Source organism: Pan paniscus, chromosome 9 (genome assembly GCF_029289425.2).
Source record: "Pan paniscus chromosome 9, NHGRI_mPanPan1-v2.0_pri, whole genome shotgun sequence".
Taxonomy (NCBI): Eukaryota; Metazoa; Chordata; class Mammalia; order Primates; family Hominidae; genus Pan; species Pan paniscus.
In genome coordinates, this window is record NC_073258.2 from 74,188,569 (window position 1) to 74,208,879 (window position 20,311).

Sequence of the window (20,311 nt, forward strand, 5' to 3'; positions counted from 1 at the left end):
ACCCGAGATGCCTGTAATTTGGATCCCACCAGCATGTCCGTAGGTAAGATGTGTCTGACTCCTGTGGAAGTCATGTGGAAAGGGAGGCCTGAGTTCGGGGTCCTTGGGTGGATCCAGAAGCAGAGGTAAGATGGGAAGCCTCAGCCAGCCTCCTAAGCCGTCCTCTCAGATCTCTGCACACCTCTCACCCACAAGCTTTTACTCCACATAAACCCAGATGCCCTCATTCACAGCACAGAAAGCACACAAATCCTGGAGTCAGAGGGACTTGCGTTTGAATCCCAGCTCTGCCACTCATCAATCAGGCGACCTTGGGTAACTGTTTTCTCATCGTAAACAAAGGGGGTAACCGGCCGGGCATGGCAGCTCACACCTGTAATCCCAGCACTTTGGGAGATCGAGGCGGGTGGATCACTTGAGCTCAGGAGTTTGAGACCAGCCTGGCCAACATGGTGAAACCCCATCTCTACTAAAATACAAAAATTAGCTGGGAATGGTGGCACGTGCCTGTAATCCCAGCTACCTGGGAGGCTGAGGCAGGAGAATTCCTTGAACCCGGGAGGCAGGAGGCGGAGGTTGCAGTGAGCCGAGATTGCGCCACTGCACTGCAGCCTGGGCAACAGAGCGAGACTCCATCTCAAATTAAAAAAAAAAAAGCTGGGGGGGATGGTAACCATACTCACATCATAGTTTATTTATGCTGTTTCTCCTTGCTAGAATGAAAGTTCCCAAAAGGCAGGGATCTCTGTTTTGGTCACTGCTTTATCCTCCGTGCCCATCAGTGCCCGGCACATTCCTTTCCTTTGCAAAGGAAATAAATTAATTATTTTACAAGTTTCACAGTGGCCCTTTGAGGCAGGAACCTTATTATCACCCACTCATTCATTCATTTATTCAACAAATATTTAGTAAGTACCTACTATGTGCCAGGTACTGCTCTGTGTAATGCCCGTAAATCATCAGTGAATAAAAAAACAAAGACAGCCAGGTGTGGTGGCTCACGCCTGTAATTCTAGCACTTTGGGAGGCTGAGGCAGGCAGATTGCCTGAGCTCAGGAGTTTGAGACCAGCCTGGGCAACACGGTGAAACCTCGTCTATACTAAAATACAAAAGAAATTAGCTGGGTGTGGTGGCAGGCGCCTGTAGTCCCAGCCACTCGGGAGGCTAAGGCAGAAGAATTGCTCAAACTCAGGAGGCAGAGGTTGCACTGAGCCGAGATCATGCCACTGCACTCCAGCCTGGGAGACACAGCGAGACTCTGTCTCTTTAAAAAAAAAAAAAAAAAAAAAAAAAAAGACAAAGACGATGCCCTTGAGCTTACATTCTAGTAGGGGGAGAGAGATAATAAGCAGTGAACATAATAGAATGTAAATTATATGGTGTGTTAAAAGGTGACAAGCTCTGTAGGAGGCAAAAAACAACAGGGAGAGGGATTGTGAGGACATGAAGGTTGCAATTTTAAATAGGGTGGTTGGGTGAAAAGGAGGCATTTGGGCAAATACTTGAAAGAGGTGTGGGAGTTAGCCAAATGGAAAAGAGCTCCCAGAAAGAGGGACCAGTAAGTGCAAAGCCCTAGGGCCTGCAGCTGGGGTGGAGTGGGCCTGGAGGGGAGGAGGGGAGGCCAGAGGTCGGGGGAGATCTGGTAGGACATTGAATGAGAAGGGAAGCCATGCAAGGTCTGAGGAGGAGATAGAATCTGACTTACATTTTAGAAGGATTGGTCTGTCTGCTGTGCTGAGAACAGACCACAGTGGGGCAAGGTCAGAAGTAATGACTACAGGGAGGAGCTGTTGCAGAAATCCAGGTGAGAGCTCAGGCTGAGGACTGGGACCAGGTGGTAGCCATGGAGGTGGGGAGAAGTGGACCAATGCCAGATGTATTCTGAAGGAAGAGTGAATGGGATTCTTTATGGATTGGATGGAAGGAGGTGATAAAAGAAGAGGGGGTGCAGAGGATGCCTACAATGTTTTGTAGACAGTGACCCTGAGATCTAGAGAAGATGTAGTGTGAGGCCACACAGCTAGTCAGTGGGTGGGGGTGGAGGAGAGGAGGATGGGACCGGGGTGGCGGGAAGGTCCTCAGGTCTAGGACAGCATCTGGGAGAGGATAGGGGGAAGGACTCTGGCATAGCTGGTCACAAACCAGCCCCAGGGCAACTGAGCATTGATTTGATCAATGGCTTTTTCCTCTTCCCTTGAATTCCCCTATGATGGCCTTTTAATTGGGTCCATTTGTTCCAAGGCCGTGGGCTGAGCTGAGCAGACGCCAGATGATATGCCTATTATTAAATAGATTAGGAAATGGCCCTACATCTTGGGCTGCCAGAAAAACCAGAATGACTGAACAGTGTACCTGAGGAGTAACACGTGTACTGTGGAATACTGGATGTATTGCAGAATCCCTTCCAGACACCTTGCCTTTCCTATGCTGTCCCTGCGTCTACAGAATCCTTCTGACTTCCTTGCTCACCTGAAATGTGTCTCCTCCTCCAAGATTCACTTCAAATCCCCTCCTCGGTGAAGGAGCTGAAGGAGCGCGCTAATCACCACCCCTCCCCTCAGCCTGCCTGAGCTACTGCCACAGAGAACTCACACATCTGCCTGGCAAGAGATCCAACCTGAATTGGAGGGTCTGCCCTAGGGGACACTGTCCAAGTCAGGGTTGTCCAGGGAACAGGATTACCCAAAGAACATTTAAATAACAATCCCACTTCAGTAAAAAAAAAAAAAAAAAAAAAAAAGATGTCTCCATTTCCTGAGCTAGAGTCAAAAAGGGTGGCTGGGAGGCAGCAGAGAAGAGGAGTGAGTGTAAATTCCATGTGATGGAAATGAGTGGCAATTTAAATTCAACTGCAGAAAAAGAAAACTTTCATGTCAGTATCAAACTTAGACCATTTTTAAAAATCGGTTTCTTCCATTTTAGACATTATATACTGGTTTCCTTTTGTGAAATGAGGCTTTAAGTTCTCTTCCTTCTCTCATTCTCCCATTGCAATTTTTGATTAAATATTCAGTGCTTCTATTTTTATGATGTCAAAAGTATTGCTCACAGTACATCTTAGGGCATTCTATGTTTATATTTTCTTTCTTGCATAACTTTTTGTTTTTCCTGGAATTAATAACTGCCTCACTGTACATTCCTAAGAAGGACATATTCTAAGGACAAAGAGAACTAACTCTAAAGAAATCTGAAGCAGTCTTTGTAATCATATTACAAGTACGGTTACCCCTGAACATCATGGGCTTGAACTGCATGGGTCCACATATATGCAGATTTTCTTCTGCCTCTGCCACTCCAGAGATAGCAAGACCAATCCCCACCTTCCACCTTTTCCTCAGCCTACTCAATGTGAAGATGAGAGGGATGAAGAACTTTTTGATGATCCACCTCCACTTAATGAGCAGTAAATATATTTTCTCTTCCTTATGTTTTCTTAATAACATTTTCTTTTCTCTAGCTTAATTTATTATAAGAATACAGTATATGATATACGCAACATACAAAATATGTGTTAATCAACTATTTATATTTTCGGTAAGGCTTTGGTCAACAGTAGAATATTGGTAGTTAAGTTTTGGGGGAGTCAAAAGTTATATGTGGATTTTCAACTGCGTGAGGGGTTGACATCCCTAACCCCTGCATTGTTCAAGGGTCAACTTTAATACTATTGATGGTGTTAGTTTGAAACTATTACATGTAGTAGGATATAATGAAAATTTAATTATGTTAATGTCACTGGAAACCAACATTTTCAACATAAGAGAAAAGAGATACGAATATAAAATCAAAGAAGAAAAAACTACTATCAGTATAGTCTTGGATTTGGAAACATCTGTATAAACTCATGATGCTTTTTTCTCTTTAAAAAGTATTTTCTATTTCTAACTTCTAAAAAGGCCTGGGAACAATAACTAGCCCTGTGATGCTGAGCACCTCTAGTACCCGCTTCAAAGGTTCTAAATGTATTTCCTATTAAAAGGAACAAGGGCTTCTTGGAGAAATGGCTGATTCTGGGTTTGTGGCAGGAAATGCATAAGATGGGTTCAGAATATTTTGCCATACAAAAAGCAAGTTGTCAGCACTACTAACGTTGTGTTTAAAGGACATAAAAACCAACTTGAGGACTGTGCTGCACAAAGATGGGATATTTTAAGTATCAAAAATAATAATGCCTACAATGGATTGAAACATACAAATCTGAAACTCGTGTTTCAATCTATGAGTTTATAATGACACTAAGAACAAACAAACAAGCAAACGTGTAGGTCTGTTCTGTAGGTTGGTAGCTTATCAATGTATTATTCTGAAAGGCAGGTTAAAGGGAAAAGAATCTGTCTTTCCTATAGAAACTGTATTTCAGAGTAAACAAATAGACACCGAGGAAAATTCTTCTTTACTGAACTCCAGCAAATAAATGTAGAAGGTATCACAGAATTAAATATCATCATTTTGCATGCCCTAATCAATTAATGCCTGTAGGCCTGGGGTGTCCAATGTGGCAGCCACTACCCACAAGTGCCTACTGAACATTTGAAATGTGGCTTATCGGAATTGATATGTGGTATAAGTGTAAAATACACACTAGATTTTTGAAGACTTAATACAGAAAAGAAAGATTGTAAAATATCTTGGTTTTTATATAATATTTTTGATATAACAGATTAAATAAAATATATTATTTAAATTAATCTCAGTATTTCTGATTACTTTTTTAATGTGCTTACTTTAACATTAAAAAATATACCTATATGCTTTGCTTTCTATTTCTACAGGCAAGTCTGAGCAGTAATCATCCCAATGGTTGCTAGTCTGATAACACCAGAACCCACTGGCCAATATTAACATCACAAAAAAGAGAGAGAACTGGACGTTATGTCCTGCTTTATGGGGTACAAAGAAGTACACACCACCTCCTATGAAGAATTCATAGGTGAACCTGAATTTGATCAAACCTCTAGATCTAACTACCAGTTTTCAGAAAATACAGGTGACTGAGGAAGTTGAGATAGCAATAGGTGATGAAATTAACCAAATCCAGAATTTGAGAACCTTTATAGGATACATGACTCAGTTTCTTTAATAAATGGCAAATTAAAAAAAAAAAAAGAAGTGTGGAGGAGGAGTAGACATCAGAATGGAGGTCAAAGCCAAGGTTCCATCTCTTCTCCCTGCTACAGAGATATGAGGCCCCAACTCCCTAAATACTCAGAAGCCACCTCAGAGGAAACAGGGAGAAAATCTGAAACAGAAGAGAGACTGGACAACATTTTTCTCCAGCCCTCTGTGGGGCAGGCACACATGAGAATCAGCAGATCTGTTACAGGCAACAGAGGAGCTGTGTTTTCTTGGGGTATATATTCCCAAAGGCGATGCCTGCTGGAAATGACTCCTCTGGGCCTGCATTTACTCTTGCTAGGTTGACAAGTTGTCTCCATGGTGGGGAACCTGGCCTTGATTGCTCTAATTGGCTGAAGTTCCATACCTTCCCACCCCCAAGCTCTGTTTTCTTTCACCCAGTCCTTCCCTGATCTCTATTGTCCTGTTTGCACCCCCAGAATGCTCATGACTTTTGTATCAAAGAAAAACATCTTCTATGTCAGGTGCATGACTCAGCTGTTTTTCTTTTTATTTTAAACACTTTCTTTAAAGACAGGGTCTTGTTCTGTCACCCAGGCTGGAGTGCAGTGACACAATCATAGCTCACTGCAACCTTGAACTCCTGGCTTAAGTGATCCTCCCACCTCAGCCTCCCAGGTAAGTACGACGATAGGATACCACGTGAAACCACACCTGGCTAATTTTTTAAATTTTTGTAGACATGAGGTCTTGCTATGTTGCCCAGGCAGTCTTGATCTTCTGGACTCAAGTGATCCTCCCACCTCAGTCTCCCAAAGTGCTGGGATTACAGGCGTGAGCCATTGCTCCCGGCCTCGCAGCTTTTCTTTCTCTTTATTGTCCTCCTATAAATACCACGTGTTGATGTTCATAGCCTGTGGTTGCTTTGTGGCCATCTACAATCCATCATTGTATGAGGTCACCATGTCTCCTCAGGTGAGAGAGAGAGAGAGAGACTGGATTTGCTGGAACCACTCCCACACAGGGCACATACTTAAGCCGACCTTTTGTGGTATTGATGTCATCAACCATCATCTTATGACAGCCTCTTGGTCCTCTAAGTTTCTTGTACCAGCAGCTGTGCCAATGAAGTAGTGGTTTTCACTGTGGTGGGTATTAATAGTACAGTATCCAGTCTTTGCTTCTCTTACTTTCATTTAACTTGCTCAAGGCAAACTAAAACCTTTCAGCACCTGCAGCTTTCACGTCAATGCCATTTGTTTTCTTTGAGTCAGTGGCATTCATGTATCTCAAATATTTTTCTCCAGGGTCTATGAACCAGGAGATATTGCTTTCTGTTTTCTGTTACAATTTGAGGTCTATGCTGAACTCCCTGTTTAAAGCCTGAGGAACAAGAAGAATGCTGGTTAAAAATCCAGGAAAGTGGTGATAATGTAGGGAGATCTGTGATGGTTAATTTTATGTGTCAACCTGACCGGGCTAACGAATGCCCAGATGGCTGGTAAAACATTGTCTGTGAGAATGCTTCTCAAAGAAATTAGCATGTGAGTAGGCGAACTGAGTAAATCAAATGGCCCTCCCCAAGGTGGGTAGTCATCATCCAACTCATTGAGGATGTGAATTAAACAAAAGGTGGAGAAAGGACAAATTCACTCTCTCTTTCTCACTCTTTTTTTTTTTTTTTTGAGACAGAACCTTGCTCTGTTGCTCAGGCTGAAGTGCAGTGGCGCAATCTTGGCTCATTGCTGCAACCTCTGCCTCCTGGGCACAAATAATTCTCCCACTTCAGCCTCCTAAGTAGTTAGGACTACAGGCGTGGACCACCACCCCTGGCTAATTTTTGTATTTTTTTGTAGAGACAGGGTCTCGCCACATTGCCCAGGCTGGTCTTGAACTCCTGGGTTCTTGAACTCCTGGGTTCCAGCAATCTGCCTGCCTTGGCCTCCCAAAGTGTTGGAATTATAGGTGTGAGCCACTGCACCCCGCTTTTTTTTATTTTAGAAACAGATGCTCTGTTGCCCAGAGCGATCATAGCTCACTGCATAGCTCACTGCGCCTCGAACTCCTGGGTTCAAGCAATCCTTCCACCCCAGCCCTTGAGTAGCTAGGACTACAGGTGTGCACCACCACACTTGGCTAATTTAAAAACTTTTTTTTATAGAAACAAGGTATCACTTTGTTGCCCAGGCTGGTCTTGAACTCCTTGACTGCAGTGATCCTCCCGCCTAGGTCTCCCAAAATGTTGGGATTATAGGCATGACCCACCGCACTCAGCATGCTCTCTTTTTGAGAGGGAACATCCACCTTCTCCTGCCCTTGGAAATTGGTGTTCTGGTCCTTGGGCCTTCAGACTTGGCCTAAATGACACCAACAGCTTTCCTGGTTTTCCAATTTACAGACAGACAGTAGATCATGAGACTTCTCAGATTCCATAATCCTGTGAGCCAGTTCCTAAAGTAAATAAATAAATAAATATGTAATTATTTCCTATACTTCCTTCAAATATAAATATAAAATATATATTTTATATTTATATATTTATAAATATAAATATAAATTATAATATAAATATAAATATAAATTATAATATAAAATATAAATATAAATATATGTATTATGTATAATATAATATTATATATATTTTATATATAATATATTGCATATAATATTGTATTATATATATTATATATATTATATATAATATTGTATTATATATATTATATATATTATATATAATATTGTATTATATATATTATATATATTATATATAATATTGTATTATATATAATATATATATAATATATAAAATATATTATATATAATATTGTATTATATATATTATATATATATAATATATATAATATATATTATATATAATATTGTATTATATATATTATATATATAATATATATAAAATATATTATATATAATATTGTATTATATATATTATATATATATTATATATATAAAATATATTATATATAATATTGTATTATATATATTATATATATATTATATATATAAAATATATATTAAAAATAATTAGGCCGGGCACGGTGGCTCACGCCTGTAATCCCAGCACTTTGGGAGGCCGAGGCAGGGCGGATCACGAGGTCAGGAGATCGAGACCATCTTGGCTAACACGGTGAAACCCCGTCTCTACTAAAAATACAAAAAATTAGCCAGGCGCGGTGGCAGGCGCCTGTAATCCTAGCTACTCAGGAGGCTGAGGCCGGAGAATGGCGTGAACCCGGAAGGCGGAGCTTGCAGTGAGCCGAGATAGCGCCACTGCAGTCCGGCCTGGGCAAAAGAGCAAGACTCCGTCCAAAAAAAAAAAAAAAAATTAAATATTTTGTATTTAAATATTTAAAATATTGAAATATATATTTAAAATAATTAAATATTAAAATAAATATTATGTATACTATATATTTTATATATAATATATACTATATATTTTATATATAATATATACTATATATTTTATATATAATATATACTATATATTTTATATATAATATATACTATATATTTTATATATAATATATACTATATATTTTATATATAATATATACTATATATTTTATATATAAGATATACTATATATTTTATATATAAGATATACTATATATTTTATATATAAGATATACTATATATTTTATATATAAGATATACTATATATTTTATATATAAGATATATTATATATTTTATATATAAGATATATTATATATTTTATATATAAGATATATTATATATTTTATATATAAGATATATTATATATTTTATATATAAGATATATTATATATTTTATATATAAGATATATTATATATTTTATATATAAGATATATTATATATTTTATACATAATCTATATTATATATTTTATACATTATATATTTTATACATAATATATATTATATATTTTATACATTATATATTATATATTTTATACATAATATATATTATATATTTTATATATAATATATATTAATATTTTATATAATATATATTATATATAAAATATATAATATATATTATATATTTTATATATTATATATATTATATATTTTATATATAATATATATTATATATTTTATATATAATATATATTATATATTTTATATATAATATATATTATATATTTTATATATAATATATATTATATATTTTATATATAATATATATTATATATTTTACATATAATTTATATTATATATTTTACATATAATTATATTATATATTTTATATATAATTATATATATTATATATTTTACATATAATTATATTATATATTTTATATATAATTATATATATTATATATTTTATATATAATATATATATTATATATTTTATATATAATATATATATTATATATTTTATATATAATATACATTATATATTTTATACATAATATATATTATATATTTTATATATAATATATATTATATATTTTATATTTTATAGATAATTATATATATTATATATTTTATATTTTATAGATAATTATATATTATATATTTATATATAATTTATATATTATATATTTTATATATAATTATATATATATATAATTGTTTCTGTTTCTCTGGAGAGCCCTAATACAAGATCCCCATTTTTTTTTTTTTTGGTGTTTTTTCATTGCAAGATTTTGTTTCTAACTATATTTATTCTTTAGATGGAAGAATGTTCAGTCTCTCTTCAAATAGGGTCTTTTTATCACTTCCCTAATAGGTAATCCTGGTTCATTCCTTGCTTTCTCACCTCCTGAACATCTTGCAGACAGCTTTTACTGTGTTGTTGTTCATACAAGGGACCTAGACACTTTTCATTATAGTTTGGGACCCCTCCGTCTCCTGCTCTTTTCCAAACCCTAGGCATATACCACAAGTCCATAAGTTGCCTGGAGAAAAGCTGGGCGCCAAAGTCTGCTTACCTAAACCCAGAAGTGCCAAGTCCTTTGGAAGGGGTCTCTTTCTTTTCAGTTTTGTTTCTGCAAGAGGCAGCAGGATTTCGATGAAGTGTCTCCCTTCCAGCCTGTGACAGCTCCAGGTGGACCTAAACCACCTCAATCTCGTCCTTTTGTATTATTAACCTTACTGCCTTTGCTTTTGTTCTTCTGGCCTCTCTTGTCCCCTTCTGAGAGTGACAAAACCTAAGAGCATCTGCCTGCCACATCCTCAAGTGGTGACAGGTGGAAGTGTTTCCAACCAAACCAAGCTCCCTGGTGAGGAAGCACATTTGTGGCCCTTTCCATAAGACAGAAAGAAGTCAGGGCTTTTCCCTTTGAGATAAGTGTTACATTCCCTTATTCTAAAACATTGGGAAAAATAATAATAATGAACTGCAATGAACAATTCTGCTGTTTCTTTTTTAATTTAAATTTTTATTTTTAATTGGCAAATAATAATTGTATATACTTATGGGGCACAATGTGATATATTTTTTACGTTGGTTTTTGTTTGTTTGAAACAGGGTCTCACTCTCCCACCCAGGCTGGAGTGCAGTGGCGTGAAGGCTCACTGCAGCCTTGACTTCCTGGGCTCAAGTTATGCTCCTGGCTCAGCCTCCCAAGTAGCTGGGACCACAGGTGCGTGCCATCATGCCTGGATACATATATATATATACACACACACACACACACACACATATATATACATATATATATATATATTTTTTTTTTTTTTTTGTAGGGATGGGGCCTTGCTATGTTGCCCAGGCAGTTCTTGAACCCCTGGGCTCAAGTGATACTCCCACCTTACCCTCACCACAAGATGCTGGGATTTCAGGCATGAACCACCATGTCTGGCTCAGTGTGGTGTTTTAATATATGTGTACACTGTGGAATGTCTGCTGTTCCTTACATGATAATTTTTAATGAAGTTCATCACTAATCTGTTAGTATTTTTCCAGTCTGCGAATTGCCAGAAGCCCAGTCTGCAAATTGCCAGAAGCCCAAAGTGAGTATCATGTATGTCAGTACAATTAATCATTAGATAATGAAGAGAACACATGGCAGTGCCACCATTTTGGCACCATTAATGCCAAAAGCAGCATGGATGCGGGATGATTGGAGGAGAACTGGATATGTGCCTCTGTTAGGGTGGAGCACAGTTGGTGATACAAGTTATGCACAACGTCATTTAAAATGGCTTCAAATATTCTGAAAAAAACAACATTTAGTTCTTACTGTGAATTTTGTCACTTATTGAAAACCACTGCACATAAAATTGGATGAACAATCCATCTGCATTTTAATTTTACAATGAGGTTAGCATAGAAAAATAAACTGAATATTAACAGTAATAAACTGTATTCCTAGAAAGGCTGTGTGGGCCTACTTAAAGGTTGTCTCACCAATAAAACCATAAGCATCTTTTAGGGCAAAGGTGGTTTCCTATACTTCCTTCAATTCTCCAATGCTTCTCCTCTTCTTAATTTATGAGGCAGGCATATAGGGAATTCAAGAACTATAGGGAGTTCAGTTGAATTAAAATATCTGGTTCTGCCAGGAGATGGAGGTTGCAGTGAGCCGAGATTGTACCACTGCACTCCATCCTGGGTGACAGAGTGAGACTCCATCTCAACAACAACAACAACAACAACAATCTCGTTCTGTTATTTAAAGAAAACACTTCAACAGTTAGAAATGTTGATTGTTTGTGGCAGGCACTGTACTGAGAATTTTACATACACTATTCCAGTTAAAACTCAAACCACTTGGGAGGACAGAATTACTATCCCCGTTGTACAGGTGACCAGAGCTCTGAGAGGGAAAGGAACTTGGCTTGGCCACACAGCTATCAGTGGAAGAGCCAGAATTCAACCCAGGCCTGTCCCTGCCCAGGGTGTGCTTGAACCCCTGCATTAGCCCAGGGATCTTCCTGGGTGAACTCTGTTCCGCGCTCTCCTTTGTTGCTGTGGTCGGGCTCCCAGATTCCATCCAGGACCAGCTCCTTTACTTACAGATGGGGGGAGCCTTGGGCAAGACCACTGACCTCTCTGAGCCTCAGTTACCCCCTCTGAAAAATTGAAATAATCAACTGTCCCTAATAAGGCTTAAGCAGGTTAATATCTTTTTTTTTTTTTTTTTTTTTTGAGGCAGGTTCTCTGTCACCCAGGCTGGATTGTATTGGCACAATCTCGGCTCACTGCAGCCTTAATCTCCCAGGCTCAAGTGATCCTCCCACCTCAGCTTCCTGAGTAGCTGGGACTACAGGCATGTGCCACCATGCCCAGCTAATTTTTGTATTTTTTTTTTGTAGAGATGGGTTTTTGCCATGTTGCCCAGGCTGAAGAAAGTTAATGTCTAAATTTATGCACAACTACTTAGAAAACAGTAAATCCCTATATTAATCTTTGTTGATAAAAACATTCCATTTTTCTCATCATTGGAACCGTGTCACGCCTCAACATTTGGGGCACCTTTACTAAATGTGACATCTTGATTTTTAAAAGTGATCTGTTTCTTTTTAATTTAATTTTCAACTAAATAATGTATTCACTTGGTTCAAACAAATAAACAAAAAAAGGTAAACAGTGAAGGATCTCCCTGTTATTGGCCCTAATAAGTAACCCAGTCAGTGGTTGCTTCTTTATGTTTCCAGATAACTATATGCATATACAAATCCTAAAAGTAGTGTTTTTCTTCCTTCATACACAAAAGTTTGCATACTACATACATATTTCTACACCTAGCTTTCTTCTGAAAATTCCTTTTTAAATTTATTTTTATTTTATTCTTTTTTTTTTTTTTTTTTTGGGATGGAGTCTCCCTCTGTCCCCCAGTCCGGAGTGCAGTGGCACGATCTCTCTCAGGTTCAAGCAATTTTTCTGCCTCAGCCTCCCGTGTAGCTGGGACTACAGGTGTGTGCCACCACACCCAGCTAATTTTTGTTTGTTTGTTTTTTGGTGTTTTTTGTTGTTGTTGTTGTTTTGATTCAGAGTCTTGCTCTTGTCGCCCAGGCTGGAGTGCGGTGGTGCAATCTAGGCTCACCACAACCTCCACTTTCCGAGTTCAAGTGATTCTCCTGCCTCAGCCTCCTGAGTAGCTGAGACTACAGGCGTGTGTCACCATGCCCAGCTAATTTTTGTATAATTTTTAGTGGAGACAAGGCTTCACCATGTTGGCCAGGCTGGTCTTGAACTCCTGACCTTGTGATCCCCCTGCCTTGGCCTCCAAAGTGCTGGGATTACAGGTGTGAGCCATCGCGCCTGGCTATTTTATTCTATTTTGTTAGAGACAGGGTCTCACTATGTTGCCCAGGCTGCTCTTGAACTCCCAGGCTCAAGCGATCCTCCTGCCTTGGCCTCTAAGTGCTGGAATTACAGGCATGAGCCACCATGCCTGGCCCTGAAGTTTTCTTAAAGGTCTTTCTACATAAAAACTCCCCTGTTCTGTTTTAACAACCATGATTTATTTAACCAGTTCCCTATGAATAGACAGGTCATTTCCAATATTTCAGTTTTGATTTGTTGATTTCTTAAAGAGCTGAAATAAATGAAAACACCAACTTTTTCTTCATTATGAACATAGTTTAAACTATTTACTAGACAATAATGTCTGCTTGAATCTCAGATTCAGTAAATCTGTTTTAAAATGGACAGGGATCTCTTGGTACCAAGTGAAAGAATTGCCCCACTCCCAAGGGTTGACTCACATTAACTTGGCTTATTTTATTTTATTTTATTTTATTTTATTTTATTTTATTTTATTTTATTTTGAAATGGAGTTTTGCTCTTGTTGCCCAGGCTAGAGTGCAATGGTGCAGTCTCAGCTCACTGCAGCCTCCACCTTCTGGTTTCAAGCGATTCTCCAGCCTCAGCCTCCCCAGTAGCTGGGATTACAGGCACCAGTCACCACGCCTGGCTAATTTTTTGTGTGTGTTTTCAGTAGAGACGGGGTTTCGCCATGTTGGCCAAGCTGTTCTTGAACTCCTGGCCTCAGGTGATCCGCCTGCCTCGGCCTCCCAAAGTGCTGGGATTACAGGCGTGAGCCACCGCGCCCGGCCTAACTTGGCTTTTTGTTCCATGTGTTGGTTTCATTACCCTCTCAGTGTCCCTTCAGTCCCAAGGGCAGCAGGCAGTGTCGCAGAGGTCACAGGGCTCCACAGGTAGTGTGAGCAGCAGATTTCTGTGGACTATCACCTCCTCTGACATAGGCACTATGCTCCTTTTAATACCGCCAGAAAGTATGTTAACATTTATAGCCAGGCATGGTGGCTCATGCCTGTAATCCCAGCACCTTGGGAAGCCGAAGCAGGCGGATCACAAGGTCAGGTGTTCAAGACCAGCCTGGCCAACATGGTGAAACCCCGTCTCTACTAAAAATACAAAAAATTAGCCAGGTGTGGTGGAACACTCCTGTAATCCCAGCTACTCAGGAGGCTGAGGCAGGAGAATTGCTTGAATCCAGGAGGCGGAGGTTGCAGTGAGCCAAGATCATGCCATTGCACTCCAGCCTGGGCAACAGAGAAAGACTCCGTTTTGAAAATAAATAAATAAGTAAACAAACAAACATTTGTACCAGGAGCAGCTCTGGTGGGCATGGGTCTGGTAGGAGGGAGCTAAATGGAGTGTCCCATCAGTGTGCTTAGAGGCAAGAGAGGAATCCAGAGCCCTGAGTAAGAGCTGCCAGGGCAGGATTCCTGGCTCATGAATTTGTGAATCAACACTTGGTTGGGCAGCTGGAATGCGGTGGGAATGAGAAAGAGGCAAGTTCCAGGAAGAGGTTCTCCTGTTCAGAACAAGGGCTAGCTGTGGCTGGTGGACTGACAGGGCAAAGGGGAGCCATGTGGGGGCTCCTGGACCTCAGGAAGGAGGCTGGGGTCTTAGGACTATGGCTGGGGCTAAAAGAGCAGCCCCGGCCCTGAGAGGAGGCCACAGGGACACCAAGGCCAGGGGCTGACAGGGGGAGGGGGATATCTCAAAAGTTGCTGGAAATGCCAGATATGGCTCATCCAGTGCCGGATCTTGCTGGGCACCTGCCAGCTGCTAAGGCTTGTGAGGCCATGGCTGAAGCTGGGAGGGAGCGGAACAGGAGGAAGCAAATTAGCTGCCGGACACAGTTTAACCAAGGGCTCCTTAACCTCTCCTGGGGCCAGTGGGGGTGGGGCCTGGCTCCCAGGCCCAGCTCTGAGCCTGTGGCCTCCCTCCTTCTTCCAGGCCCATCTTCCCTTGGCCTGAGTGACACGGCACTGACCTGCTCCTTCTCTTACTGCTCTGGCTGCCCCCTACAGTTCCACTCCTGGGCATCTCTTCCCTCCTTTAACTGATGGCTCCATCTTAAAGAGAGTAGAAGTGACTTCACCCACCCTATGGCCTAGAGGCCCAAACATGAAGCTCCTGGGCAACAGGATTTGGTTTTATTAAAGAGCTGCCAAGTTCCTTTGCCTTGATGTGAGTATGGGGATCAGGCGGCCTGGCTAAGCTGGTCACAGGGAGCATTTCCAGAGGTCAGAGCACAGTCTCCATGGAAACCAGGGCTCTGCATACCCAGGAGGACCCAGGGACAGCGGGAGGACCAGTGAGAAAGGTGGAGTGCTGAGGAGAGGACACTGGGGTGCAGGCAGGGCCATCAGGTTGAAACCCACCCCCACTTCCCCAACTCCTACACAGAGTCCCTCCTCCACCCAGCTGGGAGAACCAGAGCTCAGCCTACAGGGAACAGACAGGGCTCCTTTCATCCTGCAGCAGATGCTGTGCCTCCTACGCCCCTCCTGGGCCTCAGGAAGGGGGCTGGGGGTTCTAGGGCTATGGCTGGGGCTGAAAGAGCAGCCCCGGCCCTGAGAGGACCCACAGGGACACCAAGGCTGGGGGCTGCCTGTGCCACTTAGCACTCTCATCCCCACACCTCTGCAGCTTCTCACTGTGGGACCCTGGGTTTCTGCCCTGGGGTTTCTCTGGCCTTTGGAGCACACTTGGCCAGAAGTGCCAGAAAGTTTGAGGATCAGCCTTTAACCGATGACAGCAGGAGTTGGTGACCAACTGCTCCAGTTTCCTTGCCTTTTGGGTGGGACCTCCCTGTGGCAGGTTCTGCGCAGTCTCCCACGGGTTCCCCACAGGACTGACCCACAGTGATGACCTGCTCGGCAGCCACCATGGCTTTCTTCTTTTCCCTGGATCACCTCTGAAATAAATGATTTGTACTTAAATGTTTGCCTCAGGATCAGCTTCTGGAGGAACCCAAACTGAGAATCCCCTCTGTCTCCCTCACATTCGCATCCAATCTGCCTGATTCTGCTGATTCTACCTCCTTAAAAAGCCCTCAAGGCCAGGTGTGGTGGCTCATGCCTGTAATGCTACCACTCTGGGAAGCCGAGGTGGGAGGATCACTTGAGCCCAGGAGTTCAAGACCAGCCTGGGCAACACGGCAAAAGCCTATCTCTACCAAAAAAATAAAAATAAATAAATAAATAAAAATTAGCCAGGCATGGTGGCATGCATCTGTAGTCCCAGCTACTTCTCGGGAGGCTGAGGTGTGAGGATCACCAGAGCCCGGGAGGCAGAGGTTGCAGTGAGCAGAGATTGTGACACTGCACTCCAGCCTGGGCAACAGAACCAGACCCCCATCTCAAAAGAAAAGTTCTCAAATCCACCTTCTAATCATCTCCCATATATCACCCCTCCTCCATCCCCACTGCCCTGGCCACCTGCCTGGACTACTGGCCCAGCCTCCTCACCAACCCACTGCCTCTGCACATCAGCCAGCATAAGTCAGCTTTCTAAAACACAACTCTGGGCCTCTCCCCAGGTCCCACCCTGCTTAAATCCTACCATGGTTCCCATTGCCCTCAGGATAAACCAAGCTTCCCAGCCTCGCATCGAGACCCTGAAAGGACTGGTCCCTGCCCTCTCTACAGCTCTCTTATGCCACTCCCCTCTTCCACTGGACTGTCCAGTAGGACTGAACTTCTTGAGGTTCTCAGAGTTGGCCATGATCAACCCCACCTCCTGGTCTTCACAAGCTGTCCCCTCTTGTAAACAGGAACATCTTCCTCCTACTTTACCCAAACAATTCTAGTTGTTCTTGAACACAGCCTAAGGCACAACTTGTGCCTTAACCACCCCTGTTCTCCCTGCTCTAGGGCTGGGTGGGCTGGGTGTCCCTCAGAGCTCCTGTGTATCTTCATGTCTCTCTGGCCCAATGCCCACCAGGTTCTGGTCTGTTCTCCTCCACACTGGGCATTTCTGAAGGACACTAGCCATGAACAACTCATCTTTTTTCTTCCCCGGGCCTAGGCACATAGCAGGTGTCAGAGAATAAATGAGTGATGATGATGACTTTAAATCTCCAAAGAATTATGCCCTGGAAAAACTCCTTGGCTGGTGGAGGAGAAGTGTGAAGAAAAACAACACCAGGCCAGAGTGATCAGGGTGTTACAAAGGCCAACACTTGGACTTGGGAGCCCAGAGGAGGCCTCAGCCCTGACTGGCAGAGAGGGAGCCAGAGAAGGCTTTGGAGGGGAGGTGGCTCCTCTGTGTGCTGGCCCTGCCCATCCTCTTTGTCTTTGCAGAGTGTGCTAGGGAGCTGGCGAGTCAGGAGGGAAATAGAAAGTAGCATAGATCCCACACAATCTCACCCCTTCCTTTTCCTCAAAGGTGACCTCTACCCTGGTGGTCATTCTTACACATGCCTTTGTATGATTTCTACATTATTGTATAGAAATATACAATAATTAAAACTTTATGTGCATAGTCTCATACTGTGTGTATCCTATATATTTCTTTTTTGGTCACATTATGCTTGTGTGATTTTAGCCTTCTTGATGTGTGTTGCTCAAGTTTATTTTTTGTCTGCTATATAGTATTCCATTTAAGAACATACAGCCACTTTTACTGTTAGAATATAATTCATTCCTATAATCCCAGCACTTTGGGAGGCCAAGGCAGGTGGATCACGAGGTCAAGAGATCAAGACCATCCTGGCCAACATGGTGAAACCCCATCTCTACTAAAAATACAAAAATTAGCTGGGCACGGTGGCGCGTGCCTGTAGTTCCAGCTACTTGGGAGGCTGAGGCAGGAGAATCGCTTGAATCCAGGAGGCAGAGGTTGCAGTGAGCCGAGATTGTGCCACTGCACTCCAGCCTGGTGACAGAGCGAGACTTTGACAAAAAAAAAAAAAAAGAATGTAATTTATTTCTGATAACAAATTTGTGAATAGTGAAAGCTTATATTCCCAGAAATTTAAAAAGGGAAAAATGTGTCACCAGCTCATCCTAAGACCCTAATTTTCCCCAAACGCCATTAAAAATTTTAAAACTATTAACACTCAGCAATGATTTCTGCACAGTATAAAACTACACTATCAAATATGATATCTGTTAGTCACATAAGGCTATTTACATTTAAACGTAAATTAATTTGGAGTTAAAAATTCCATTCCTCCGTTGCCCTAGACACATTTCTACATGTGGCCAGAGGCTACCCTACTGGACAGCAGATATAGGATATTTCCATCATCACCAAAAGTTCTAAAGCATTTAAAATACTGACTACTTCATTATCTAATAATGAATGTGCTGCATTTTCTCACTCACAGAAGCGCTCCCACATATGGTGGGTGAGGATGAGTCTCACATCTCTCACATAAGCCAAGCTTACATCTTTCACTGTCCAGCCCTCCCAATGAGCTTTGTTACATCCACATTTTCTTCTAATAATAAATAGGCTTTTCTAGGTCTTTCAGGCTCAACTACTTTCTTCTCAGGCCTTTCCACTTTCTTAGAAGACAACTATACTTAATAATGAAGGGAAGAGGCTGGCATGGTGGCTAACGCCTGTAATCTCAGCACTTTAGGAGGCTGAAGCGGGTGGATCGCCTGAGGTCAGGAGTTTGAGACTAGCCTGGCCAACATGGTGAAACCCCGTCTCTACTAAAAATACAAAAATTAGCCGACGTGGTGGTGGGCACCTGTAATCCCAGCTACTTGGGAGGCTGAGGCAGGAGAATCACTTCAACCCAGGAGGCGGAGGTTGCAGTGAGCCGAGATCATGCCACTGCACTCCAGCCTGGGCAACAGAGACAGACTCCATCTCAAAAAATAAATAAATAAAAATAAAAAGATACAGTGCTGTGATGTACATCTTTATACATGTGCAGGGGTTTTTCCTGATTATATGCCTTGAAGTGGAATGGTTCAGTTTTAAGCTATGCATTTTCACTTTTCCTAGATATTGACAGATTGTTCTTCAACTTGGTTGTGTTCCCAGCAGTATGTAAAAATTCCTGTCAATTCAAACAAAGTGCGTTTGGTTTCAACCAAATACTTGGTTTCAACATTTGCTGAATAACCAATTATTGGTTGAAACAAAGCCAATTTTGTTTTAATTGAGCAGAATCAGCAGAATCAGGAGCACTTCTGTATGTGAGAAAACGCAGCACATTCAGTGTTAGATAATGAAGTAGTCAGTGTTTTAAATGCTTTAGAACTTCCTGTGATGACGGAAATATCCTATATCTGCTGTCTAGTAGGGTACCCTCTGGCCACATGTAGAAATGTGTCTAGGGCAATGGAGGAATGGAATTGGTTTCAACCAAACCAATTATCAAACTTTAAAAAGTTTGATAATCAGGTATGCACGAAATGGTATCATTTCATTTGGTTTTAATTTAGATTTCCCCGGTTGATAGTCAGGTTGAACATATTTTCTTATGTGTATTGGCCATAATTGCTTTCTTTTCTGTGAAATGCCTGTTCATGTCTTTCAATCATTTTTCTGTTAGGTTGTTTAGCTTTTTCCTATTGACGTATAGGAGTTATTTTTATATACTGGATAATAATCCTTTGTTACATGCATTGCAATAATCTCCAGTCTGTAGTCTGTCTTCTTGCTTTTTTCCTTTTTTAGTGTTTTTGTACAAATATAACTTTTTTATTACTCTGAGCTTATTAATATTTTCCTTTACAATTTTCTTTGTTTTTGCTGTTGTTGTTTAAAAAATTGTTCCTTAATCCTGGCAGATAGTGGAAATCCAACATTTGCTGAATAAAAGGAGAATAAGGAGAATGAGTGCCTTCCCCAGGGAGAACGTGCAGAGTGAGCAAGAAAAGGGTGGGACAGAACCCTGGGGAGGACAGAGACAGAGCTACCTAGGGAAGAGTGTGAAGTGGAGGAAGAACAAGGAAGGGAGCTGTACAGCCCACATGGGGAATTTTGAAAGTGTCCGGGGGAGTGACTAAGATGTATGCATTGCTTCAGAGACATGGAGGTCACTGGATACTTGGCAGGGC